This window comes from Channa argus, chromosome 3, assembly GCF_033026475.1.
Source record: "Channa argus isolate prfri chromosome 3, Channa argus male v1.0, whole genome shotgun sequence".
NCBI lineage: Eukaryota > Metazoa > Chordata > Actinopteri > Anabantiformes > Channidae > Channa > Channa argus.
Window position 1 is genome coordinate 5,331,193 of NC_090199.1, and position 27,976 is coordinate 5,359,168.

Here is a 27,976-nt window from a genome sequence, read left to right on the forward strand (position 1 = left end):
TCATACATTTCTCAGCATAGATCTGCGCGGCATCCACCTGAGCAGAGAACTAAACAGCCAGAGTAACCATGTGGGCGTGCAGGGCCTGGATAGAAAGGGTCTGGTGAGCATGCACAGATCAGCTACGACATTAAAACCACTTGACACTCCGATCAGCCTGCAGCTACAAAGCCCCATAAGCAGCAAACTGTAATATATTGTGTGTTCTGACACCTGTCGGTCATGGCCAGCATTCAGTTTTTGCCATGGTGACCCTTGTCCATCACATTAAAACCACCAGGAGGTGTTGATACTGGGGCTCTCACTTTCTTAAAGGCGTTGCAACTTAAATAAAAATGAAATTAAAGCACCTCTGTTCTATAGTATATGTCTAAGTTTTAGAGTTAATGGTTAAAAGCTGAAATATTTAGTTCATTAAACACATTATAATTCTATGGAAATCAGTTCCACACAAAGGATTATTCAGAAAGGGATTCATAAAACTAAAGAGTATACCAGCCTCTTTGCTGAAAGGCATTCAGTAGGTTCAAGTTTTGTTGCTGCAGTCTCGAGTGAAAAAAATAAAAAAAAATAAAGAAGAAGTCTGAAGATATTTCTGCCGGGAAATCACACGGCAAGAACTGCTTCGAGCAGAATGGCAGAAAGTGGATTTTTTTTTTTGGCAATAAATGCTTCCTCATTTGATGTAGTTCTGGCCCATAGAAGGAATGTTTTAGAGATTAAGTTTTGTTTTCTTTTACAAACAAATGAAACCTCAGGTACAGCACTGAATGGTTATAAGTTGCTGTATCTTATGAATGGTAATAGATTTTCATGGTGGCATTATAACTTGTATCAGTATTCAAACACACATGATTATAATTATCTAATCAAGTGTCCTCTCATCTGGCTAGCATCCTTAACAAGCTCTCTCCTTTGCTAATCAGCTAATTACGCCACCATTATAATCAGCCCTTCTCTTGCTTACTGTATGAGATGCTAGATTAACGTGGTAAACAAAATGTGCCCGGGTGCGGAAGGAGGAGGTGCAGCAGGAGATCAACGAGTTCAAGGAAGTGGAAGAAGATGAAGAGGAGGGTGGAGGGATGGAGAAGTTTGCTATGGAGGAAGTTTTTGAACTAATTGACTAGCGCACATGAAAAGCTGAGACCACTGGAGCAACTTTGTACACATGCTTTTGACTTTATCGATAACACTTTGACTTGTCACGAAAACGCAAGCGTACGTAATGAAAACAGTTCATGTGTTTTCCACTAAGCTGCCTTTGTATACGGGACCACATGGTCTATTATCTCTCTCTCTCTCTTTCTATGACCACTGTCACACCTGCAATTTTAACATTAAGCAGCAACAGCAGTCCAATGTTGCACTTTTCATTGTTTTATCATACTCACTAAGCAGCACTAAGAATCCTCCTCGTTCCCTTTAACGTATTGTTGGATAACAAATAACGTCTTTTACAGCAAAAAATAAAAAAATAAATAATAGAAAAAGTCACTCAGGTCTTTTCTGGACGATAAACTCAATAATCCAGCCGCCTCCTCACGCCCCACCTTCTTTACCAATCATCACCTCTTCGATCTTCCTCTGTTTATCCCTTCAGCTTTTTATGTCCCTCACATCTGTCTGCACTCCTCCCCTATGCACTGCATCACTTCTTGCACTATTGCTTTGCTTCCTACCTCCTGGTAGTTTACACGGGTCTCTTTCCACCTCTGGCAGTCTCATCATTTTTACGCGACTGCCTATATTTATTTTATAAAAGTGAAAGCTTTGGTTTTGTCTGATTAAGCCTGAGCTACTGTGGAACTCGAAGCTATACATCGAAAGAAGTTGCGACACCGAGGAAAGAGTGTTTAAGGCTCTGGTGATTCACTGACATATTTTCAAGTTCCCCTTATGAACCAAGTTTGTTGCTAAACCGCAAAGGTCCCTTTTCCCCTTGCTGGAATTCAGTCGACAGTAATATGACATCACGTTTTTGAATACTATATCAAACAGAATAAGAATGTAGAGATGTACAGATTTTCAGGGGTCAATTGAGAGATCTGCTTTAGACACATTTCACAGTTTGAGACACGTTTTCATTGGTATGAGAAGAATTCAAATTTATTAGAAAGGGCAATAAAATGCCCTCTAATCAGAATTGTACTTAGGGGAAAATATAATAGCAATAAAAAAAAGTACTTAAAGTATTAAACGTATAAAATATCATGGAAATGTCCCCTTTCAAAGTTTTAAATTATTGATATGATCGTAAAGTGGGCAGCAGGGGGGAGTGGTTGATGTTGTCCTCGCAGCTAGGACAGAAGCTCCCCGGTTCGATTCCACCTGTCGACCACGGCCTTTCTGCGTGGAGTTTGAAGCCTCTCCCCGCGCCTGTGTTGGTTTCCTCCAGGTACCCGGTTTCCTCCCACAGTCCAAAGACATGCATTTAAGATAATTGGTGGCTCTAGATTGAGCGTAGGTGTGAATGTCTGTTGCTGTCTATGTGTGGTAATGTGATAGACTGCCAATCTGTCCAAGGTTCACCCCGACTCTCTCCCACTGACAGCTGGGATCGGCTCCAGTACCCTGCAACCCTTAACAGGATAAGCTGTTAAGGAAATGGATGGATGGGGTATATAAATTCAAAGCTGTGTGGTCAAAGTAGTCCTTCAAATAGTGTAGGCCAAGCTAACCGAACTCAATATATCTTATTTTATAGACTTATGTTTTAGAAAAATAGGTATTACAAGGATCGGAAACTCGTATCCACAAAGTTACCACATACTTTAGATTTGTTATTTAAACCAAAAAATATCACTTTTTACTGAAGATCATGAGCCTTTTAAAGTGTTTCTAACATGTTATTCACTGTGAGATGATGTCACATTATTTTAAAATGCAATTTTTAAAGATGTCCTGAGTAAACGCCAGGAGGCAATAATAAATACTGATTCTTCATTACTGTTTATCTACTGTAGTAATTCTCAAGCTAAGAGTGGAGCTCAAATATGCAAATTTAATCAGAGTCAAAACTCTCATTTCGACCTCTAAAACCAGTACAATCACTCCGTCACTGTGCCCGTTACGCCAACTCTTATTCAACTCTTATTGAATTCCAAGGTCGAGACTGACCCATGCTAATAGGTTAAGTACCATGAATTTCGAATACATAAGTACAATTTATTGCATTTTTAAAAATATATATATTCTTAACGTTAGTGGCTCTTAATATCCTGAGCTTTTACAGTAAAACAGTGTAGCGACGTAGAAAATTGAGCTGACCAAGACCAACACTTTTATAGAGTTAATAGTGGCCTTCACAAAACATTATTGGTGTTCTGTTAAACTCTTGTTTGCTGCATTGACCTCTGTCTTCCTATTGGCCAATACAATAAAATGTTTACAACCTTTTGTAACCCCTGCGTCTACAGATGCTGCCACAAGCTCATCCGTCTCCGAGACAAATCCACCTGCTGTGTGTGAGATGCTTTTTCTCTACTCACACTCAGTCATAAAGTTGGGGTCAGGGACTGTGGATTGTGTTTGTTGGCTGGTTTATTGAGAACTGGGACTGCTGATTTCTGATTGAGACAGCTATGATATAAAAACATGAGCTCTATGTATTTGAAAATATCTTTCTGTGTTATAATAGATGGAAGCGTCCAGGCGACGGAGCCCAGTGTGAGAAATAAGAGGAGAAGCATTTGCACTTTGCTGCATGTAATATTTCAGTTGAGGATTAAAGACAAGTGAATTATTTATTGATGAGAGTTGTTTTGCTATTCATCGGTCACTAACTTTGCCCTAATCCTACCATTGACCCTGAAAAAAGTCAGGTCAACTAGACAAACTGGGCTCCACTGTTCAAAAACTGTCTCCATTCTCCAGGTCGAGCCCCTGGGTTTTCACAACCACTGAAGACAAAGACAAACACGCGCACACACATTTATTAGGTAATTGTTGAATGCAGCAGTATTACTTCACTTTGCCACTGCACCCGCCGTAAACAGGACGGTGACACTGATCATTTCACTTCAGTTTAGTTCCGTTTGCCTCTTTTCTTACTATCAGTGAATTCCAGTCGCATCCAATTTGAATCAAATACACTTTATTTAATCTCGAATCATTAGCTATGAGCGGTGTTGCTAGTTCTCCGGTGCTCAAGCAGTGTGGACCTCTAGCACCATTACTCACCTGACAATAAGATTTAATTAGCATCTGAATCACCTTGTTAAAATGAGGATGATGTACAAATTCCTTATTTGGACATTCTTTGCTTCCAGTCACCATCACCATGCTACGTTGTATTAATATAGGAATTCAACTCTATGGACAGAAGTTATTATATCAGGTTCACTTGAGAAACATAGCACATGGCGCTGACTGCTCAGAGTTATGGTGATATTGGTTCATTTTGTAATGTTGTGTATCACAAAAAACAACATTTTATTTATTGCAAGTTATCAGGGTACACACATACCAGTCGTAATAATCATCAGCATATACTCATTTATTTATATTATAATGAATACTTGACCAACTGCCGCAGATTTTTAGTCTTAATCTTATGGCTGATCTGAAATGCTACATTCTCATCCCGTAATGTCAGATATTTAGGCTTCCTAAAGCATCAAGTCGTGCAGATGTGTACGTCCTTTAGCGTACGATATTGATGCCACGCGTAGTCTTTGGCTTTAGGGTTTGGGGAAACAATTTCAGGGTAAGACACAACAGCTGTGAAGATGAGGTACAGATACTTCAGGGTGAGGTTAAGTTACAGGATAGATTACAGACAAAAAAACAAACAAACAATAGAAGTAGTGACAACGTAACACACATACTTTCTTCTAATAGTAGCCACGTTCTTTACGTCGTGTTAGGATCATCCTTAAAGGGCACATGCTGCACTAGAGTTGAACCCTGGTCTCCTGTGGAAAAGTCCTGCGTCTTCCATCCACCACCTCGTCCACCGCCCTATGAGACTTTTTGATTTTATATACTATGTCGTTGCTTTGGGCATCAAATATGGAAGGCTATGTGCGTCGATCACTGACAACAAAGAGGCGCTTTTTGACGCCTTGGGAATGAGAAGGTGTAAACTGCGGGCAACACACTGAATGACTGGTTGATACCAACTTGAAGTTCTGGAGAAAGACAAATCCACAAAACCAATGAGGAACTCTAGCTTGGACTTGTGTCAAGATAAACATGGCAGCCGATACCTTTTACTTTGTGTAAACATTGCAGTTTGCGCAGAGAAATACAAAAGAAGAAAAACTTGAAGAGACCCTGGATTAAGAGGCAATGGACACCATAGAACTTTAAAGAGCTAAATAATGCTAAATCAGCTAAAACTGTAGTTACTGTTGGTCCCTCAGTTGTGATGTCATTGAACAGTTGTAAATATTAATCGTTTTTTTTTAAAAAATAGTTCTCAGAATGACTGGATCTTAAGACTAAAGGCTCAGTATCTTTTTGCTGCACACGCTTAACAATTTTATCTTCTGACTGTCACCAGCTAAGTCGGACCAGTTGTCACAGCCAAATTATAATTATTTATAATGGGCTCTATGGCTGTTAAGTGTGTGCCTGCCTTTAGTAATAAGGCATATTTGAATTTAATTTAAAATTAAGTAATCAGCGTCAGAGGGAGACGTTTTGTACTTTCATACCAAAAATGTGATTCATATGATTTAAATAAATGACTTTTCATTATTGTGAGCTGCTCTAAACTACCTGCTCTGACCCCATAAGCCTGTTTTGAAACGGTGAAGCAGGCTCCGGTCCAAACACTGCCACTGTTGACCATATTGCACATCAGTCTAGTCGGTCACAGTGTGTTGACTCATTGGCTGCAGCCTCCTGCCATGTGCATCATGCCAGGAACGAGAGAACAAACAGTCTGTTATTGGCAGATTGAAACTGTTGCTGGCTTGGTCTTGCTGGTTTACCCCAAGGTCAGTGAACTGTCAGGAGTTGAGGAGGAGAACATGGTTGAGGTAATATGATAGCGATGAATCACACTTTGGAACCAAAATGCGAGTGTTGACATGAGTGCTGCAATCCTCCTGTGTCATACCATGAGGAGGCGGCGGCGACTGCATTTTAACAACTCGCATTCACACCTGCAGAGCTCAGCTGTCTCTTCCCTCACTTTATTCCTCACACTTTCTCTCATCTGTCACCTACACACACACACACACACACACACACACACACACACACACACAGTCAATATGTTCTTATCTCTCTCTGGATCTGACTTACATGCATTTATTCCCAAAACATGTCCCAAGTGCATAGTGAACAAGGCCGCTTCGGGCACAGTTTCCACTGCACCATGTCCAGCTTTATTAGTCCATTCTTGGAAACAAGAGTGTCAGCTGTCATGCAGAGCTAGTTTACTGTTGTATCACCTTCTGTACTAAGGGCAGGTGTTTTAGCTCCACGGAGACGGAAAAACTCATGTTGAGAATGTATAACTGTGTCACACGGAACACTGAAAAGCATGAGCTGCATTTTTGGATTTTTTTATTTTTTTAGTTCAGCTACATTTACACCACAGCTGCCAACAGGGTGAAACTTTGCTTACCCATTTCCCTTCAGCCCAGCATGAATTGGACTCTGTACAAATGCACGCAGAGAAAAAAAATATATACCGGCTTCGCATTTGCATTTAGCTGATGCTTTTTTTTACAACGACTTACAAAGAGAACAAGTACCCACATAAAACAAATGGCCTTATTGTGCATCACACTTTTTATCTCAGTGTTATCCTCCGTGTCCCCAGGTGGCTCATCTGAGCTGGCATGTCAGTGTCTGTGTGCCTTATCTTTGCGTGTTAAAAAGTGATGCGAGTTGAGTGTGTGTGTGCGTGGATGGAAATGCAGTGGTGGGAAGTGTTATACAGAAATAGAACAGTTAATCCACTGATACTTGTACGGCAGTTATTTTGGGTGCTTTCATGCTACTATTTATGTGACGGTCAAATTTAGTTCTCTCACCTTGTGCACACTATCTGCTGGCCTCCGCTGTTGTATCCGATTTAGAGTGTGATGCAGAGTGGCAGCAAAGTCTGAAACACTGAAGATATTCAGCAATTACCGGTCCCGCTCTCTCGGAGCAACTTGAGTTTGCTCTGGGGTGAAAGCCAGAGTCCACACTCAGTGGGTGACAGCAGTGTTTACCCACCATGTTGTCAAAGGCTCTGTGGCGATGCAGAGCAGGAGGGCAGCAGTATGATGCAATCTAATGCAATAAACTGTCATGCAGCGTCAGTGATAATGAATGCATTGTTGTGAAAGGGAAGAAGCACTCAAACTGAAGTTGGAAATAACAGGTTGACCTGCCACAGCCAGTAGATACAGTATAGTGTTTCTGTCTATTTAAAGCAGGTCCAATCTATTTAATTGATTAAGATTCACAGATTATAGTTATTGACTATGAAGTCGTTTACTGTAAAAATGTCCCATTTCTGGTTGACTCAAAATAGACTAGAACCAATGTGGCCTAAATATAATACATTATTATTACTAAAGGTGCTCAGCTGCCCCCTTTAATAACTCATCATAACTAATTAACAGATCTTTTAATCACATAATAATTATTAGTAATTAAAAAAGTGTTTGTATTGTTTTTAAAGGGAAACTACACGAAATTTTAAATGTGAATATCAGTCTACTCACTCTGTAAAAACAATGTCTCACTCAAGGACACACGTGGTGGGTGGGCCAGGTTTTCATCCTGTTGACTCCTACATCCAAGACTGATGCTCTACGCAGATTTGGGGAGCTGCAACCTCAACAGTGCAGTCTCCTTTTGTCTTGAGGCTGAAGCAGGAGATGACTAACACGTAAACTCACAAAGGACATTTGGGCAATGGCAATGTATGACTGCAGTAGCTCAGTTATGTAGGCAGATGTTAGAAAGAAATTACAATGAGAGTGATGCAAGGCTTCATCAACAAGCCAATGAAAAGGGAATTACGGTAGTGAAGAAGGGACAAGTTTGAATTAGAAGCTTTTCTGACGTCACTGAAGACAAATACATGTGAACATACATGTTACGATGAATTTTGTTCTCTGCATTTAACACATCCCCCTGTGTGGAGCAGTGGGCTGCAACAGGGGTCTCCCAGGGAGCTAGCGCTGAGTGTCTTGTTCAAGGACACAACTGGTTCATGGACTTGTATTTGTACCAGGAGACTTCCACATCCCTGCCTGATGGTCTTCTCAGTTAGCCACGAAGCCACTGTGTAGGTTTATGTGTTGGTTTGACAGAATTTTTTTTTTTTTGTCCTTTCGGCTTATCCCGTGAGTTCAGGGTCGCCACAGCGGAACATTGTCCGCATGTTGATTTGGCACAGTTTTTACGCCGGATGCCCTTCCTGACGCAACCCTCTTCCCCAATTTCTACCGGGCTTGGACCGGCACTGCACAGCCGGGGATGGGAATGGGCTGTTGGGGGTTCAGTGTCTTACCCAGAGACACCTCGACATATAGGTTTGACAGACAATAAGAGACGATAATCTGTTTCTGTCTCTCTCTATTTATTTATTTAGCTTTAGGAGGAAATTAAATCTTTCCAGCGTTATTGGCAATAGAAGTTAAATTAAACTTCTCTCACAATTCACATCTAGTTCCGTATTAAATTCACTGCATGACAAGTTACGGCTGCAGAAATCGTGTAAAACCTTGACCTCGCAGGACAATAAACCTGGCCTTATTTTTATATCATACAGAATATATATTACATTTTACTGTACATATAATATTGTACATGTTATTGGATGTGCTTTAACTGCCTTTCACAAACACAGGGCGTGTACTTTGATTATGTACAGAGAAATTACGTTTCCAAACCCAAGGCACTGAGCACTACTGTGGGTCAAAGGATCTCAGTGGTGATTAATTCAAGACAGAGGATTTAATTTTAAGACATTTCAACAATCCAGGGCTGAATAAACACTCTTGTAGTTAACAATAAGCTCCAACGGGGCATCATTTGTTGTGGTTATGGGTACAAATGCTGTGGCAAATAACAACTGCTGGCAGCAATGAATGCCCCCATAATCACAGCAAACAGCTCTCCCTGGGGTGAAATGCCTTTTACATAATTGTTACTAGTGCCAGCGTACTAGCTGAAACATTTTAAAGTGGTGCGAAACCTTAACAATAAAGACAAAGGGGCAAACAACATTGTGTCTTATTAGCTGCCTGGTTACCACATGAGTTACTACAGCAACCAATGACACAGCCATACAAAATGTGTTTCATGGGAATCCACAGCAAGGCTGGAATTGGTCTTCACATGGTGATATTGCTTAGCAGAAATAACCTTTATCGTGTCTATTTATTTCCAGACACCTGCAGAATATCTGTGACCTCGGCACAGATTTTTTTAATTGCATGGTTTAGATGATTTGAAGCATGTTTTTGTGTTTGAAATGCATGAACGCAGCATGTGTGAAGCAGAGCATCTCACTGAATTTGGGAAGCCACCGAGAGAAAAAGCCTGGAGCTGCTGGCTGAAAATGGACACTTGTGTTACTGCACTCTATCTTGCTGTTATCTAGTCCTCAAACTGAGTGATGGGGGCTTAAGCGACTGGAAGACATCTTCCATATGTAACTAGTTAGTGAAATTGACTCACAACAGTTCACTGATTAGAAGGCGGGCGTGGGATGCTGTCGCGAGAAGTGAAGCATATCATTTGGGCGCGTCGGCGCAGGTCATCCAGACGAATGATTAAAGAGGCAGAGGGCCATTGTGGCCAATCAGCAAACAATCAGCCTTTTTGGGTGATTGTTTTACAAAGGACAAATAATGAATACATCCAAACAACTGTATGAAAAGCGTAGAGAGGTGATAGAGGTCTGTGGCTGGGTATCTTATGTACATGTTTTAGGTCGGTGTAAATGTACAACAGCAGGTATTTTATGTGAAGCAGGGCCGTGGATTATTCTGAACCATAAAACAGGCACCAAAAGCAGAAGAGGTGGCTGAACACATTCAACAACGGTATCTGATTTATACTTCACAGGCACATTCACAGATACATTTATTTTTACTTTTCTCTACCTGATATCAACCATCTTAGATTTAATGTCCAATAGATCTGGTTTGCATATTGCTTAAAGTATCCATGCTGCTTATGGGTTACAACACAACATCAGAGATATTAGTGATTTGAAATTGTAATTCATTGTCATTTTAAGTTATTTAATTAAAAACAACCAACTCAGACAGGCTACGTGATTCCACGCACAATTTGCCATGAAAAGAATCTTACATTGAAACACAGACGGGAGCAAAAAGGACATAGCAGGAAGTCAGCCTCTATGGACACTGAGAAGAGAACCAATACTCACAAAACAGGACAAACTAGGATAATCAAACTTTGCCAAAGAACATGGCAAACATAGCCTGCTGAATGTTACCTGCATATGAAACTAAAAGACATTTGTTTGGATTATATGGGGTCTACCAGTTTGGCACACACCTGGCCAGGACTGCCATAGTGGCTCCCAAGTCTCCATTACAAAGTCTCAAGTCGCAAGACAGACAAAAAAATTTTGAAAAATTCATGACTCGAGTGCAAGTCATTTGACTTTTGTGCCAACCTCTGCTGCAGACCTTGAAAAATGGAGGTGGGAGTGCGTTAAGATGGGGCTAAATCAGGGCAGTAGAAGTAGAGGGGGTTGACATTTTTAGATGTACATTTGGTGAGTTGGAAGATGCGTATATATCCAAAGCGACTTACAAGTGAGGTACAAGGAAAGCAAAAATCCAAGTAAAGGAGAAAACTTTAAAGCAAGGTGTAATGACAAGAAGTGTTTCCCTTTGATGAGGTGCAAGTGCAAGAAAAAAAGGAAAAAGGACTTTTCTTTTTTCAATTTAAGTGCAAAGGAAGTTGTGGAAGACATCTGTTTTCAGCAGTTTTATGAATAATAAAAGTCCGTATATCCAATGACTGAAAGAAAAGAGGAGTCCCAGGCTTATGAGCTAAAACGCTAAACCGCTGAATGACAAACAAACCCTTTCACAACTCAGATATGAAAAAGAAACAAGCAAGAAAGAGCCTGTCTTTCTCAGCTGAAGCTCCTGCTGTCCTACTGTGACAGTGCTGTGCTCTTGGCTGTTGTCTAAGTGATGCCCGTCCTTGCATTGTTCCCACTTCATTCTTCTTAAAGGCTTGCTAAAAACTCAGCAGGTCCCTGAACCTCCCAATGCCCTGGCAACCATCACTATGGGAACGAATACAAAACAACACAAAAAGGTATATCACCGTAGATGCCCCCAACAGACTCTGGCCCTGCTAAAAAAAAAAAAAAAAAACAGTCTAGTGTTTGATCTTCCCGTATTTTTCCTGTTGTCATCTGTTGAGGTCATGTGTTCTTCACAGGGCTGCTCACACTGAGCACCAACAAATAGGAGATCTTAAACTAAATTGACTTACAGATTGTAAGCCGTGAGAGGCAGTTCAGTTTCCCTAACAGGAGATACATTCACATTCACGATCTATTCAAATCTTTTTAACAAATCAAGGACACAATCTGTTGAAAGGTGCTTTTTAAATCCGTGATGGCCTTGGCTTTATTTCATTAGTATTTATTGGTGGAAAGCCTGGCCTGCATGCTCTTTTCCAGCATGGAAACTCTTCACGTACCACATTTCTGCTGCAACACAAAAGCTATTAAATGAATAACCCTAAGTCATCCTTTTTTTTTATTTTAAGTTTTTTTTTTTTTAACAGATAACATTTTAAAAGTAGTTAAGAAAAAAAATATGTGCATGTTTCCCATCTTCTCTGCGCTACAAAGGCTGCCATATGCTTTTATTTTTTATTTTTGACACCATTTAGGTTTATGTTTCTCTTGTTGTTTTCATACTCCGCGGTATTTATATTCCGATCGCCCACCACATCCTGCCCCCTACTGACATCTTGGCCTGTCATGTGAGGTGTTTATGCCAACTTCAACCCCTAGCAGCCTAATTGGCTAGAAACCATGTCATGGTGATTTATGAGGGGGTGAAAAAAACATAGTGGACTAATAACAAGAAATAATATACTTTATGTACATATTTGAACTCAATGAAGGGTGACACAAACTAAAGCACTGTGCACAAATATAACATGGCTTAATGGTCATTTGTTGTTCCCTATTTTGTCTCACTCTCCATTAATCCATGTCTTGTGGCTTCAAATTATGTGTGTGTGCGTGTGTGTGTGTGTGTGTGTTTGTGTGTGTGTTTGTGTGACGCCAAGCACACATTTAATTGGGAAAACCCTTGATGAAAATGAGCATGCACAAAAATAACCCTGATGTTATTGACTCTAAGCAAACCAAATCCAGCAACCACTTCGTACTAAGTCCATTTTGGGGAAGATTTTGGAGTTGGCTCAGCGCTATTTTCAATTCATCCTCAGCAGCCAAGTGTAGTACTGCATGAGTACTCTGAATCTGTATTTGTTTGTGTGTGTATGTGTATGACTTTAATTGTCAGTACTTTCTTACGTCACCTAACCCATACAAAGACGATGATCCTGGTTACGTGGTAGCTGTCAAGTGTCTGCCGGCGCTAGATTAAAGGAGCAGTTCAACCTTTTAAGAAATGCACTGTATTTGCTTTGTTTCTAAGAGACATGAGAGGGTGGAAATTAATCTCACAATTCTGTTGGTTCAAAACAAATGTGCAAAAATGCAGTGGATTTGATTTCTTAAATCAAAAATAAGTCTTAAGGACTCAAAATAAAGTAATTACTGTGAGTAATTTAGTGCTGTGAGAGTAAAAGGTTATTTGCAAAAGGCTTATTTTTCTCAAGGTAGCAGTTAAGGAGGCAGAGTGGATACAGGGTCGGGTTCACTTGACACTGTACTGTAGGACAGGAATCACTGTCCTCATTGCAGAAGCTGTCCACTGACATGATGTACAGTATACACGATTTATATTAGCTCAGACAGACAATGGCAAGACACATGACAGAATGATTCCTGCCACAGATTAGTCATTGTGTATGGTCAGGACTAATTAAAGAAGCATCATTGAAACCGTCCGATTGTGTGTCCATTGAGACCTGAGGGAGCAAACACAGCAACAAACCTTTTCAATAATGTGGATGTGGGAGAGGTTTGGTTGTCAATGCATTTTTTTAGAATTGAGACAGATTTCAGAAGCATGAAAAAGAAGGGCAATGAGGATTGTATTAGGGTGAGATGAGAGGCAGATAAAATCACTAAAAGAGTAAAGGAAAGGGGGGGGAAATCAAGAGTGAAAAAATTTAAAAGGACAAACGAAAGTAAGGAAGACAAAGAAACAGAGGAAAGAAGGGGAAACCTTACTTTAATGGAATTATTGTGTTCATTTTTCATTTACTATATTCAAAATCTCCTTAGCTATGCTTCTGGAAGAACAACTGGTTGGAAGGACAATCGCTTCTGTCGCTATGTGTTCAGGGATTTAGGGTTGGACCTACTGTAGCTTTAAAGCTAAATAAGCAGTGTTATTCATTTACAAGGTGCAAGTGATCATTTCCACTGGAGCCTTTGGCTGAACAGTGAATTTGACTGTAATTGAAGGGGATGTTACTAGAAAACTACCTAATTTCCGATTCTCAAAATAATTTAACTATTCTTCTAAATAACTTAATACAATGAGACACAATGTAACATATATAGTGATTCAGGAAAAGCCAAATACACAGACAACAGAGACACTAACAACAGAAAATATGAGGAAAAACTAAGTAAAATGATGCAAATGATGAGGCCTGCAAAAACCGCCTAAAAACGGGAGTGTTATATAAAAAATTTAGTGAAATCATGCATTTTAGGCCACAACAATCCCAAAAAAGGCCTACAGAATACTGGATGGACTAGTAATCAGATATCAGCCCATAATTGTGGTGCAGTGGGTGACCTATCCTCCAGTAGTCTGCTAACTAAGGAATTTCAAGAAGCCAAAAATAAATCTGATGCAAGCAGGAGGAACCACTGGTGACATGTTTCCAGGGTGAAATCTGCTTGGGGAGATGGATGGCAGGGCACTTCAGTTCAGTTCCTGTTCCACTTCCAACTGGTAGTTTAACCCAAACCGCATCGATCATTGTTTAAACTCAAGAAGGCTTTAGCTTTGCATTTTATAACCATGACAAGAATGGCATGTAAAACCTACTGAACCTACTGAAAGTTCATTCAGGTTTATAGTTAGTATAATTAGCTCTTTTTAGTTATATCGTTTATAGTCACAAAGTTTAGTTATATTAAAATAAGCAACCGACATACTGAACGTTCTCTAATGTACTAAGTCTAATGGACCATAATTATTGTCTGATAAGAAATGACAGGTGCGCTGGACCAGACCTTTTTCAGAGGAGAACACTGTTTGAATGTTGATTTTACAAATGAGTGTGTACAGGCAGGTTGGTTATCAAATTGGTTGTTAGAGCTAAGGTTTGTGTTGCAAACCTGTGAGTGCATTTGTGTTAAGGTCAATTCATATTTTCCACATCTTCTCATCACCTACCTAGTCCACTAGGGGCTCAATGCAGGCTGCATGTGCCACATCAAAGCGGTGGAATTTCAGTCTCTTTGACGCTTCCTTTTAGAAACATACTTTTAACTTTTTCATGTTGTTCAGTCAAATAACACACAAAGCAGTGCTTCTTTTTGTAGTGTGCATGTGTGTCTGTATAACCCCAAACATAGTGTGATTAGAAGAGTGTGCATGTCCGCAGTGCAAAGAACAAATTGGCTTTTTAATCAGCATGTTGGTCTGACTTTGTACCCAGTGACAAACCACTCAACTAACATGAGGCAGTCAGGCTTGAGGAATTCAAACAGGTAGGTTAGAGTGGTGCGCTGTGGGTAGTGGTGATCAGCTGTTTGTCATCCACACATTCACTCAGACAGAGACGACAGGATGCAAGCAGGGAAAAAAGAAGAGGGAATGGGGATTTTTTTGTTTTGAAGAAGTAAGAAGAGAGTGGACGGGGGGTTGGGGGGGGGCATCAGAGCAGAGAAGATAAAGGAGTAGAATAAATGGTCATTAGAAGGAAAGAAAGTCATGAGACTGCTGAGAGAGAAACTATGAAGAAAAGTTGCACAACTCTGGCAGAGATGAAAGGGAAAGAGAGATAGTTGTGCCATCGAAGGGAGTGAGAGGAAAACAGACCCAGAAACATTAACTGGCAGAAAACTAGAAAAACTGAAATAAGAAAAAATAAAATAAATTATATTGTGGCCAGGGAACCTGTAGTGATTTAATGTTAATGAGAATTTTAAAGAACGATGCATCTCTCACTAGTTTTCCGGCATTTTTTCTGATTTCCAACACTAAGTAGGGTTTGTTGATTGGACCAGGAATGGGACTGCATATTAACAATGGCCCTTCGGACTGAGAATGAAAGAAAGCATTGAAAGAAAGGCTGAAAGCACTGATAAACTATCGGCTGTTCATATTTTTTCCTGAACTCACAGAGCAATATGAGAAACGGGGGAGAGAGCATAAAAGCTGCAAAGAGAATTTTAAAAAACAGAGCGACAATAGGAACAAGTGCAGTGGACAGTGGTGGTGAATTCAAAGCGAGTGTCCTTGGAAATGCACTGCTTCAAAAGTTGGGACCAAATTCCTTTGTGAGAATAGACAGAGGTGAACAACAGCAACAAAAAAGAGGAGGAGGAGGAAGAAGATGGAAGAAAATGACAGGAAGTCACGTTCAAAGTGTGCAGCGATATGAAGCGAAGCCTCTCTCTCCTCGTTTGTCCTTTCTTTCCTTCCTCTTGCTCTTTGGCTCTGTTTTCATTCTCTCTCTCTCTTGTTCTGTTAGAAAATGCTTATACATTACTGAACAGTCTCAAAAGAAAATCCCCTTTCTTCTCGCCCTGCGCCTCCCTCCTACTTTACATCTTTCTCAACATTAGGGGTGCGTTGGCTGCATTTAATCCTTCTTTTTATCGTGTTGAGTCATCTGTTTTGACACGCTCTGCGGTCGCTAAAATGGCTGCGTGTGCGCGGGTGTCTTATGCGGGCCCTCCCCCTCACCGCCAACCCCCCCATCCTTTTCAGCCTCTGTCTCCTCCATCTCTCCTTCTTTAACCAAAGCACAAATCTCCACGCCACTGTATCCACTGGATGTTTGCAGCGATTCTTTGACTATGAGCAGAGGTAAATATGCAGTGATGGTGTAGTAGTACAGCTTCCATTTCCTATATTCAGAATTCCACGTCTCACCTTCTGGCTATGTCTTTAGAAACGACCCAGAACCGACAGGACAAATACTGTTTGTCCACCATTATGGTGAATTTACAGAGGATATGATGATGAAAGTTCTGTCTTTGTTGGATCTCGCTTAGCGTCTTTGTGTTAGTCTGCAGCAACAAAAACTACTTGAGGACAATAAAGTTATTTTTGACTTCAGCGGTTAATGGTGTTGGGTTGAGATGTGTTTCTGTAGAAGGGATGGAGCCCAGATCGGGGCTAAACATTGGTCCTCCATTAATCCACAGGAATATAAGATAAGACCGTGTGGTACTTTAGATACACAAATGTATCTTCCCATGGCATCAGGGAAATATCTATGTAAAGATGGAACAGTAGACATTGCCGTGTGGACGTTGTAAGCAAATGCACTAAGTACAGTAATTAGCAATTTTCCAAGCTTAGTCAACAACACAGATATGCTTCAGTGGAAGAACCCAGCAGCCGTTAAGCTGATAACACAATGCTTGGAAAGCACCATTAAAGCACATGCTTCAATTTGCAAAGTTCTAATTAATACCAATCCAAATCTCTCCAATAGTTTCACTGCTTTTTCCTGTGTGTAATACACCCACGAGTACACAGTTACCAGATTCAGCAACTTAGAAAAACTGGAGAGCAGATAAAGCTTGAGCACTGCTTTCATGGTAGTTTAGTAGTATAAACTTTGAGAAAGAAAATGGTTTTACCCACATTTTGCCTCCCCTAGCTCTGGGCCAGCGGTGTCCATAGTCTGCGGCTTTCTTCTTATAATGTTTTACGCCTCTCTGGCCTTTGAGTAGGCATTGGCCGTGGTTAGGCAAGAAAAGCACATTGCTTAAGGTTAGACAAAGATTGTTCTTTTGTTTAAATGTTAATAAACATATTTGAACTTTTGCAGACCTGAAGGCTTCAATCGGTGGTGTCTGACAATAGGATTTACCAAACTAGGTACAACATTATGCAAAACATGCAGTAAAAGTGCCATTAAAAAAAAAAAGACATAATTTGGTTGAATGCACTCTGGACCCTTCATTAGTTGAGTGCAATGTTCCCTTACCCACAAAGTTATTCTAACCAGGTTATAATGTTTCCCTAATCTTAAGCAAGTGCTGAGGGACTAAACATGACCATAAAACCTTTAGTAATGCTATAGTCAGACAGACTTGATTCTATACTGTTTTGCTTGGTATGAAATCTGACTAAAAATGCTTATTCATTCACAAGTGGCAAGCGATCATTCCCCTGGAGCCACTGGCCACAGTAGATTAAGTCTGTTTTATGTGTGCATGTCCAGGTTCGTGATCGATTTGGGTGTGACTTTACCCCGATTGACAACCCACTTATCTAGCATGAGGTTGTCAGGCCGGGGGAATTAAAACAGGCTGGTTAGAGTGGTGCAACATAAGCAGTGGCTTTAACAGTGGATTCGGGCTGCACGACAATCATATGAATGTTGTCCACGTCCATCGACTCCAACACAGACAACAGGACACTGGATGGTAGAAGCAGAGAAAAAGAAGTGTGAGTAGAGTAAGGGTTTGTTTTTTAAGTCAGGAAGAGCCGAAGACAAAGGGATGGCAAGGGTGTCGAAGCAGAGAAGAGACGGGAGGAGAAGTGGTCATCAGGGGGAAAGATGGTGAGACTGCTAAGCGAAGAGAAGAAAAGCTGAAGCGCTCACATAGATTAAAGGGAAAGCGAGTTAGTCGGCCCAGTAGGGAGGAAAGAAAAACAGTTAGGATGTGTATTAAAGACAGAATTTGGCAAGCGATGAGCGGAAGGAGAAAGTGAAGCAAAAGGAAAAGTGACGGAGGAAGAACATGTTGTTTCCAGAGATAATGGACTGATGGGAACCATGGACCTGATCAACCTCCCTTCCTCAACTTCCTGTCTCATTACACTCTGGCTTTCATTGTCTTCTTTCTCCTAAGTGAACAGGTTAAACGACCACTGTAAGCTGGGTCTTCATATGCTTCATCCCTATATTTTATGGTAAGAAAAATATTAACTGCTGAGAACTTGGAGTGCAGCAATTCAGCGAAAGACCTCATTCATAAGCAGGATTTGAACTAGTAAATTTCTACCCTAAGAATCCTCGTCGGGTTTACCTCTGACCTACCATATAAAGGAAGTGGTTCATTCCCAAAACATTGATCTTTCTGTATTTATCCAGTGAGTTAATGCAAGAAAAGTTGCTTTAGACAAGGACTACAGGAAAGGCATATGCGGCTGCTCTGGCACTGCACTGTCTTGGATACCGATGGCTTGACTTCATTTAAAACCAGTATAGTGTTTTCGTGAGTTTACAGTAATGGTGAGCGTGTCACAGTGTTGAAGAAATATTTTTCAACCTTCTTATTGGAAAATGACATCATTACATGGCAACTTGGTTTAGAAAAATACGCCATGGCTCAACAAACCACAACATGCAGGTTCCATAAATCAACGTGAGACTTGAATGCACAAACACAATCTAAGGCTCAGCTAAGGCGGGAGCCTTAAACAGATGGTGGATACCCGAACCAAAGCCAATGAGACCCCTTGGGAATCGAGGGTTTGGATCACGTTTTCAGAAAGTAAAAAAAACAAATCACATTGGGGTTCAGGAAAAGTTTGGTTGGATTGGTGGATTGCATAGTCAACATATGTTCAACACCTTAGATTAAATGTTTCCACCCATCGGTTTTTGTCAGAGTCAAGCAAAATCAAAACGCACAAGACAAACTAGACTGTACAAACTCAACTGTCGGGCTCTGGTTGGGCTCGGACATGAAAAACAGTCATTTTTATTCATTCATCCATTATTTATTCCATTGTGAAGGTTTTCATTTCTAATGTATGAATATTCTGATGGACATTTGGTTTGCTGCCAGACAAACATGTAAATAGCAGAAATATGTTGGAAAAAAACATCCAAAACATTACAAAAGGAAAGAGGACTGTAAACTATGCTGAATATAATCACATCTCACTTTCCACGATAGTGAACACAGTCTGGGAGTCCTGTGAATTCCCTTAGTAACCATATTTCACACATGAATGCACATGGCAAAACATTTCTCCAGTTCAACTAAGACTGTGTCAAATGTGGGTAATTGGACCAAAGGGATTTTTCTCTTCTGTGGCCTTGTGCCACCACCTGAAAATTGTACACGAGGCTTCAGCTCATATTATGGCAGCAACAAACATTGGAGGTGAACACTGAGCCACATCGCAGCCAATTAAGAGACTACGGAATAAAGAGCCACTGAAATTCCTTTTATCTGATTCGCTGACAGTTAAAAAGGTAACAAATGACAACCATAGGGATTGATTTGGACTTTTGTATAAAACTGCATTTCAATTGGTATCAACACTTTGATTCTCACCACATGCTTTTTCTTTCCATCAAGATTTAAGTACTTGAAGTGATTAATTACCAACAGCAAAGCACTGCTACAATTTCTGTTTTGTTCAGTTTCATTTTTATTTTTGACAGTCTTTCGAGTGGAGCAAACACTCACTAGCCAGTGACTCTTCCTTCTTTAAAAGTGCCGCTTTTTACATCCTTTGGCAAATCCCATTGATGCCCCACGTACCATTTGGCTCCAGTAGCGCCACCATTGCTTTAGCCTTCAAATATTGAAGCGTCAGGGTTTCCATTGTACTGCACTGAAAGCTCTAAGCGTCAATCACGGACTCAAAGCATCAGCATGTAACGCGAAGTGACTGGACAAAGCAGCGCTTTTTGACTCCTCAGGAATCAAACCGGCTGGTTCCACTATATATATCACAGGTGTTCTGCTGGATTAAGATTTGGGGACAGCAACAATACTCAGATGGCCAGATGCTCAGTTGGTACTAAGGGACCCAAATTGTGCTAAGAAATGATCCCCCACACCATTACACCACCACCACCACCAGCGTGGATTGTTGATATAGGGCAGGATGGATCAATGCTTTCATGTTGTTTAATCCGAATGTCACAGCAGAAATCGAGACCCAGACCAGGCAACTTTTTCCTCCAATCTTCTATTGTCCCAATTTTGGGAGGGTGTTTGAGAAATAGTCTGCTCATATAACCCTTTTAGACAAAATGTAGCCTCACTTTCGTGCTCTTAGCTGAGAGTAGTGGCACCTGGTGTGATCCTCTGCTGCTGTATCCCATCTGTTTCAAGGTTCCACCTGCATTTAAGTTACTGTTGCCTTTCTATCAGCTTGAACCAGTGTGTCCATTATTCTGACCTCTGGCATCGACGTAACATTTTCACCTAGAGAACTGCCACTCACGGGTTATTTTCTCTTTTTCCTACACACTACACATGGTTATGCATGAGAGACCCAGTAGATTAGCAGTTACTGTAATGTTCAGACCGAGTACACTGTTGACAGTCACTTACATCACCTTTCTTTTCCATTCTGATGTTTGTTTCGAGCTTCAGCAGATCCTCTTTACCGCTGTCCACATGCCTAAAAGCATTGAGTTGCTGCTATGTGATTGGCTGATATTTGCGTTAACGAGCAGTTGAATATCTGTACCTAATAAAGTGGCCGGTGACTTTAAAGGCCTTATCTTCTTTTCATTCGTTTCCCAGACTCCTCATACTCTTTCCCCCCTCTCTGTATCTTACTTTTTTCGGCTTGTGTCTCTGTCCCTTGATGGATTTCAGCCCCAAGCCGACTGTGGGGAGCTGCAGTGCATCAAAATGTTCCTCTCGTCCATTTGTTTTAGCCTGAATATACACTGTCATTTTCCTTTTTCTGCTCAGATCTTGGTCAGAGGGAAAGCTGGACTGGTTTTTCCTTTCGCCCCCACTTCTTTTAATCTGGCTTATATCTAATACACTTCCTCTCAACTCTCCGCTTCCTTTCAACCCTGTATGTCCCGTCTTTGATGAACCTTTGTTATGCAGGTTAATTTTGTTTTTTTTAATGAATAATAAATTGAACATTATTGTGCTGATATTTCCATTTCGAGCCTTAAAGTTCCTGTTTATGCGAACAACACATCTGGCAATGAAGACCACCATCTCCACGAGGTTATAGTCAACAACCTTCTGTTTGACATTTACAGTATTTTTATTATTCTCCCCATCTTTTCGTTCTCTTTTGCTCTTTTTCTTTCCCTCACACATAACATTCCCCGTAACCCTCTCTTGTCTAACCTTTGCTTAAAAGCCAGAGGATTTTTCAAGCAGATGAAGAAAAAAAGATATTAAGCTATGCTGTCTTCTGAGACATCTTAATAAAGCTCAAATATTGCAAAACTGAGGTGTGGCCCCACCTTTGCACAGTGAGCTCAGTGTGCGCTGACATTTAAAGGGACAAGTGCATTTCTCTTTTATTTTTTTATTTTTTTATGCTGACGTGTGTGTGCAGGATACTTTTCTTTAACATGTGCTGTTGGTTAGTGTTAGTGTCTAATTTTTTTCCTCTGGTTTGTGTTCTATTTGAGTTTCAGTGCTCATTTTCCACACTTTTGAAACACCACTGTCTCAGCTTCATTCTCTCGCTCTTTTATTCTCCGACAGCGAGTTGACCCCCCCATACACACACACACACACACACACACACACTAAAAGTGAGGGGGGGAAATCTTTCAAAATGTTTTTTAGAGCATCAGAGAGAAGCTCAAGAGACTTTGAAAATCCCAAATTTTTGTTCGTCAGTGTCGTCACTTTTTCCCAGTGATATTGAAAATAGTATCAAATCATAATTTTTAGAGCATTTCAGCAACGTTAGAAATACCAGAATCATTACATCCATGATCATGGCTCTGGGTTTCAGGTTGTCTCCTTCACAGGCTGCGCTTCCTGTCCTGAACTTTTATTTTGTAGCCACTCTCTGCCATTTCCTGTCCTATAGTGAATTTGGCCACTTCACACACATCATTAGTTATAATTGTTTTCACCTGTGCCCCTGGTCTATTTAAACCCCCAGCAAGCATTGCTCTCTGGCAGAGTTTTGTTGTTTGTTCCTGTTTCTAGTGTGTGGACTCTAACCTGATTATTTGCTCTGAGGTTTGCTTTTTGTTCTATTTCATTTACTTTTGTTCTTCATTTTTTTGTTTATGGTAAACATCTGTTCTTAGTCTCCTTAATATATGTACATTTCCAGTTAATGGTTGAGTCTTTCTCCTTGTCCTTTCTTGCATTCAGTTTTAACTTCACCATTTTGGGTCATGTTAATTTCCAATTCAGATTCTTCGGCCTTTCGTCAACCCCTTAGTTTGTGTGTCCATGCCAGTGTTAGACTCTTTGACTTGACTTGTACCTTATTTAGCCTTTTGTAACTGCCAGATTTTGTCCTCCTTCTTAGAGTGAGTTTTTGTTAGTCTTCTCATGTCGTCTTGCTCTATATGTCAATAAAGTTTATTTTCTCTGCCTCGCTTCCCCTCGTCATTTTGCACTTTTGCATTTCCGCACCGAAACAAAACGTGACCTCCACAGCGTTAAGGTTCAGTTTCCAACTGAAATGAGTAAGCTGTGGCCTTATCTGAAAGGTGAAGCTGTCTATTCCTCTTTGTTTATTGGTCAAATAATTAAGCTGTACCTGCATCCATAATCAGACACAATCTTGTTATAATCAGCCATGGAATTTGCTAATAAATATTAAGATCTATTTGACCACACGCAATTTTTCAATCAGGAAAAAGGGCACTTGGTATGCGCACCTAATCAAGGCTGTCTGGTTAATTTAAGTCTTACATTGATTTGATCTTTATCTCCGTCTCCTACTCTACCGTTCTCCCAGCGTGTTTCTCTGCCTCAAATGTAATTTAAAGTTTTATTAACATTTACTTCCCTTTCTCCCCAACCCCCCCTCTCTCTCTTTAGCCCAACTTCTCAGATTTCTGGCTTTGTACTGTGAAAAAAGAACCATTGGCTGGGACACCATCTTATCCCTGCTTGAGTGGATGCAGTGGAAATCAGATCCAATTGGACCCAGATAACTACTTTAACATCTTCTGGGAAAATATAGCAGAAGACTCAGCCCAATTGTTGATACAGCTGAAGAACTCAAAAGGCTCAGCCAACGCTCTACTCCAACACTGGTGTCTTCGACCCATCTTTGCAGTTAACTTAATCTACTAAAGTAAAGGTGAGTCAATTCAAGCTGTTCTCCCCAATATGAAAACCCCTTCGTGTAGATCAGCTGTCATTTTGGCTCCAATTCAACTCTAGTGAGGCATGGAGTTTCTAATAAGCCCAGTGCTTTGGGGTGGGTTTGACAGCACAGCCAGCCTCAGCTGTCAAGCACACCCACTGAAGTTCTTTCCAGCAAGAGCACTTGACAGTGCCCAGTGGCATTTCAGTGCAAAAAGCAGTGGTATGTGAAGGTTTTTCTTTCCCAAATGGTAGAAACCAGTTCTGGCCAAACTAACCTGGCTGGAAAAGAGAGATGTCTGTTTCCATAGCAGCAGGTGCTGATCCATATGCATGACCAGAATGGGATTTTAGGAAGGTGTGCTGAGGGAGAGAAAGCTTTGGAAGATGTCTTAGTCTTGAGATTTCCTGGATCTGTCATTTAGGAGGCTTTGTCTCTGTGTCAAGGTCACAGGAAGTTTTGTGTCACCATGATGCATGGTGATGAAATTTGCTGACATTTGGAAGAAACTGCAGCAATGTCTGCATCATATTTTCAACAGCAGCCCCATATACTGGAGTTATTTTGGTTTTGTTTCTGTGTCCTCTATGATTTTTGTCCCACTTTTTGGCATCATGCAGAAAGTTCTACAGCTTATTGTATTTATGTTGTAAGGACATTACTGGGTTAAAATCCTCTATCACAAATGTAGGGCCCGTCCTAGTTCTGCGGTGGGAAGCTGGGCTCTAAAATATTCTCTTTTTGGAGTTACTTTTAGCACCAATGGCAAACAGATTTCTTTGCATCTAATAGCTGTTCAGACTGACGTTCACATATTTTTATAAAATGATCGTACACACATCTTTGACTATAGAGTGTTGGTTGCCTTTGGGCTATTGCCACACAGGCTGTCGTCTCTGGCTGATTCCGTAGACATTCACCATTTAGGCACATTCAGATAGACAATTGAAATCTGCATCGTTCTACATAATGAGTCCCAAACCATCATATTGTCATGGTATATAAAGTTTGCATTTGCCGTTTAAATGGCTCACATTTAGTTAAGATAATATCACCAGTTATATACTCGATCAATCCTCCCACACACATTTAGGCTTATTTGTTTGGAGGATCGTGGGGAGACAGGAAGATGTTTCTGTGGGCAAATTGCAGTGTGTGTTTAGTTTCCATTTTTACTACATGAAAATGTTTCTATTATTGGAACTTTCAGTGGATGTTTGACATTTACGATTTGCACTGACTTAATCGTGGAAATAACAGCAGCTGTTAAAATGGCTCACTAGGTTTCTACATTTGCTTAGAAACAATGTAAATGCAATATTATTAAATGAAATATAGAAGAAGTTAAGTTATATAACTTTATGTTTTGAACCTGTGGTGAATCAAAAGCTCTTTTACGTGGCTGGGTCTGATAATCGTGATAATGATCTCCTTTTTAAAAAAAGTTCAATTAATCAAATACCTATAAAAGTTGTCTTTTTCATTTCTCAGAAAGCTTATCTGCTAAACACATTCCAGTTTGCTTTGAATTCACTTATTCACTGTCATTTGTTAATGTCTCCCTAATTTAACATTTAAAAACCCATTAACATCAAAACCCAGTATAAAGTCTTTCTGAGGTGTTCACCACATCAGGCTGATGTGCTGTGGATTTCTGTGTGAAACTCTCCACTGTGAAAAATGTGTGGCTTTTTTTATTGAAATGACACAAAGACCCAGCAAAGCTTCTCCTGAAATGTTCAACAATAAAACCTGCAGCAGATTCCTCTTTGGTCAGACTACTTGTGGCTTGGTATTAATCAATCACGGTGGAATTTGGTCCTGTTGAGCTTGAGTGTAATAAAGGCCGAAACTTGATCAAACGTACCTATTTGCTTATCTAGAACTCAGTGAGGAAGCTGCTAAATTACTTGGAATAAGAAATATTCTTACACACACACTGTATTGCCAGCTGCATGTTTAAGCTCCCTTTGTTAAACTTATGATGATAATCTGTTTTCCCATAGAACACAATGTTTGGTTCCTTACCTGCTGTAAGTTTGGTGTGACAGTTTCTTCCTGTGCTGATACTCTACTGTTAACAGTAACTGCAATTCTTTTCGGTTGCAGAGCCTGAACCTCTTTCTGTGGTAAATTGCACATACAACCCATATTTCAGCTTTAGCAACTTTAATGGAGCCAGCAGTAAAGCCCATCCCAATTTGCTTAGAAGCCTATGAATCTATATAATTTTATTAACTATTGCATAATTTGGTTGCGATTTGCTAAGTAAACAGTTTCGAGTGTATGTGGCAACATATTCTACAAACCCCATTTCCAGAAAAGTTAGTTGAGTAATAAGCAAATGCAGAGACTGCAATAAGTTGTAATAATTATTTAAAACCTATTTTCTGATTCGAAATAACACAAAGAGAAGATATCAAATGTTGCAACTGAGAAATGTGTTTTTTTTTGTTTTCCCTTTTAATTGGATGCTAACAGCATGTATTGGGTTTAAAAGAACACAAAGGCTGGAAAAGCTGTGTTTCCTAAAAACACTAATAGAAAAATAACGGTCTTCTCTCAACTAACAGGTCATAATTTGGTAAAAGAACATGGGCAAAACTGTTCTACAGGTCACTGTATCAAAGTTTATAAAACCTTTCTGTAAATCATGGATGGTGTGACTGTAGCTCAGGAGGTAGAGCACTTGTCCACTTAGCCCAGGGACGGTGGTTTGATTCTCCGTCCTCCTGTCATTTGAAAGTGTCCTTGAGCAAGACCCTGGACCTAAACAGTAGGTAGAAGCAGTAGGTGGAAAACATGATTTACTGTGCCATTAATTTAAGACATCTGGGATAAGCACTATATAAATTTAAATTTCATGCGGCGAAAAAAAAACAAAAAACAGTCAGATATGGCTTATAGGGTTGCTCACATCATGCATGTGTGAACTGCAGAAGTAGATAATCTGCTCCACCATTTTAATGTGCAGTGTGTTGGTGTAATCCTGACGTGACTTGATTTACCGGTTCCTCATGCAGGAGCCAGAGGATAGTTTACACAGAAGCACATTACCGTGTGTGTGTGTATGCATGTATGTAACTATAGGTGGATGTTGGGAGTGAAATATGTGTGTGTCGAGGTAAGTGCATGGGTGGCTGCAGGTGAGGAGGGGAGCAGGTGATGGCACATAAACCAACAGTACTTCCTGTGTGCGTGTGTGTGTGTGTGTGTGTGTGTGTGTGTGTCTTTCCCCCATGTTTCACTCAGTCTAATTTTGAGTAATCATCTTAATTCCAAGTGCAGATTTAGAAATGTTTAGGTGGTCGTGTTTGTCTCTGGTTGACTGATGGCATTAGGATCCTTTGAGCCATATGGCAGCACAGAAAGACCTCTGAGTAAAATGTCTATGTTGAATGGAAGTCTTAACAGCCGTTCGGGTAATGCATCTTCACTTCACTGATAGATTAACAAATCCGCTAATTTGACTGTGAAATCAATCAAAGCAGTGAAGAATCGCATCCACTTAATTGGAATACACTTTAGCTCTCAACACAACTTAAGGACACAAGATAAGCTAGAACTAATATTGCTACCTGCTCTTTTTTTTTTCTGTGTGTATTTGTGGATTGATTCGACTCTTGCATTAATCCTTGGCTGCTTCTAACTTTAGTGATGCATCATTTAAGGTATATTCCCTGTTGGCAACGCTAATCACGCTGAATAAAAGCAGCTGCTAAATTGCAGCGAGAGAACCCTAAGAATCCAGAAATGTCTGTTGGTGCTTTTTATTTATTTGTTTGTCTACTGCAAAATGTGCATCATCTGGAGCAGATCACATGGTTTTTGCATTGTGCAAGGACAAATACTAAGTCAATATTTACTTCATATAGTATAAGGTATCCAGATGGACCTATATCCCAATATGCCCTCATAGATTTTATATTAACCAGATCTGTGGTATATCAGTACTCTTTGACATTTCGACATTTATGGCATTTTGTGTGTCTGTTTGGAGAAACGTGGTCAAAGCTTTTTCCTCAAGAGGCCGGAATCTGTTTCATCACCTCTTCATCCCTCAATTCATCCACTAACCCCCCCGCCCCTTCCTCTTTGTTCTGCCACTCTAGTGTGCTAGGTTCTACCATTGCTTTACAAACATGGGGAGAGAGTGTGGAAGGCTGCCAAACACTCAATGCATCCCTTTTTGCCCCCACACACACACAAAAAAAAAAAACCCCATCATGGGTCTGATTTCATTAGGAGACTCGGCTCACGTGGCCAGTTTGCCCTTGTTGCCCCTTCACCTGGGATGTTCCCTTATTCTCTGGCCCCTTAAGGCGAGGCCCAGGTGGAGCCAGTGGGTTTTCCTTGCTCGTCCACACCACAGTCCACTCATGCATCCTGGGTATCCTCATGCCAGCTGAAGCACCTGTTGGGAGGAGGGCGGTGAGGAGGAAGGATGAACCGTGTGCATTAGCCATGCTAATCTCATTAGTGCAGCCATGATTGAATCCTGTAGGAATCTGCCACTGCTGCCAGGAGAGATGGAGGATCTTGTGTATTATTAAAGGGTTTGCTCTGTCACAGGGTATGTAGAGGCTGGGAAACGGGATCATGGGAGGCAAAAAAAAAAGAGGGAGGTGGGAGGGGGACGGACTAAGGGTGCAAAAGAGATGAAA

The 27,976-nt window shown here is 40.5% G+C and overlaps 1 protein-coding gene and 1 long non-coding RNA gene across 2 annotated transcripts in view; one reads left to right on the plus strand and one right to left on the minus strand.

Annotated features, from left to right (window-relative positions):
• Positions 1-27,976, plus strand: part of LOC137124309 (protein phosphatase 1 regulatory subunit 29-like) — a 196,448-nt gene that overhangs the window by 41,934 nt on the left and 126,538 nt on the right. The window contains exon 2 of the mRNA XM_067499165.1: positions 23,042-23,306. The gene's annotated coding sequence lies outside the window, so the exon portion shown is untranslated. The remainder of the gene's footprint in view (positions 1-23,041; positions 23,307-27,976) is intronic.
• Positions 4,484-7,186, minus strand: LOC137124159 (uncharacterized). The gene is made up of 2 exons (XR_010913922.1): positions 6,993-7,186; positions 4,484-5,954 (listed from the first exon to the last, which is right to left on the minus strand). It is a non-coding gene; the product is annotated as an uncharacterized lncRNA (long non-coding RNA).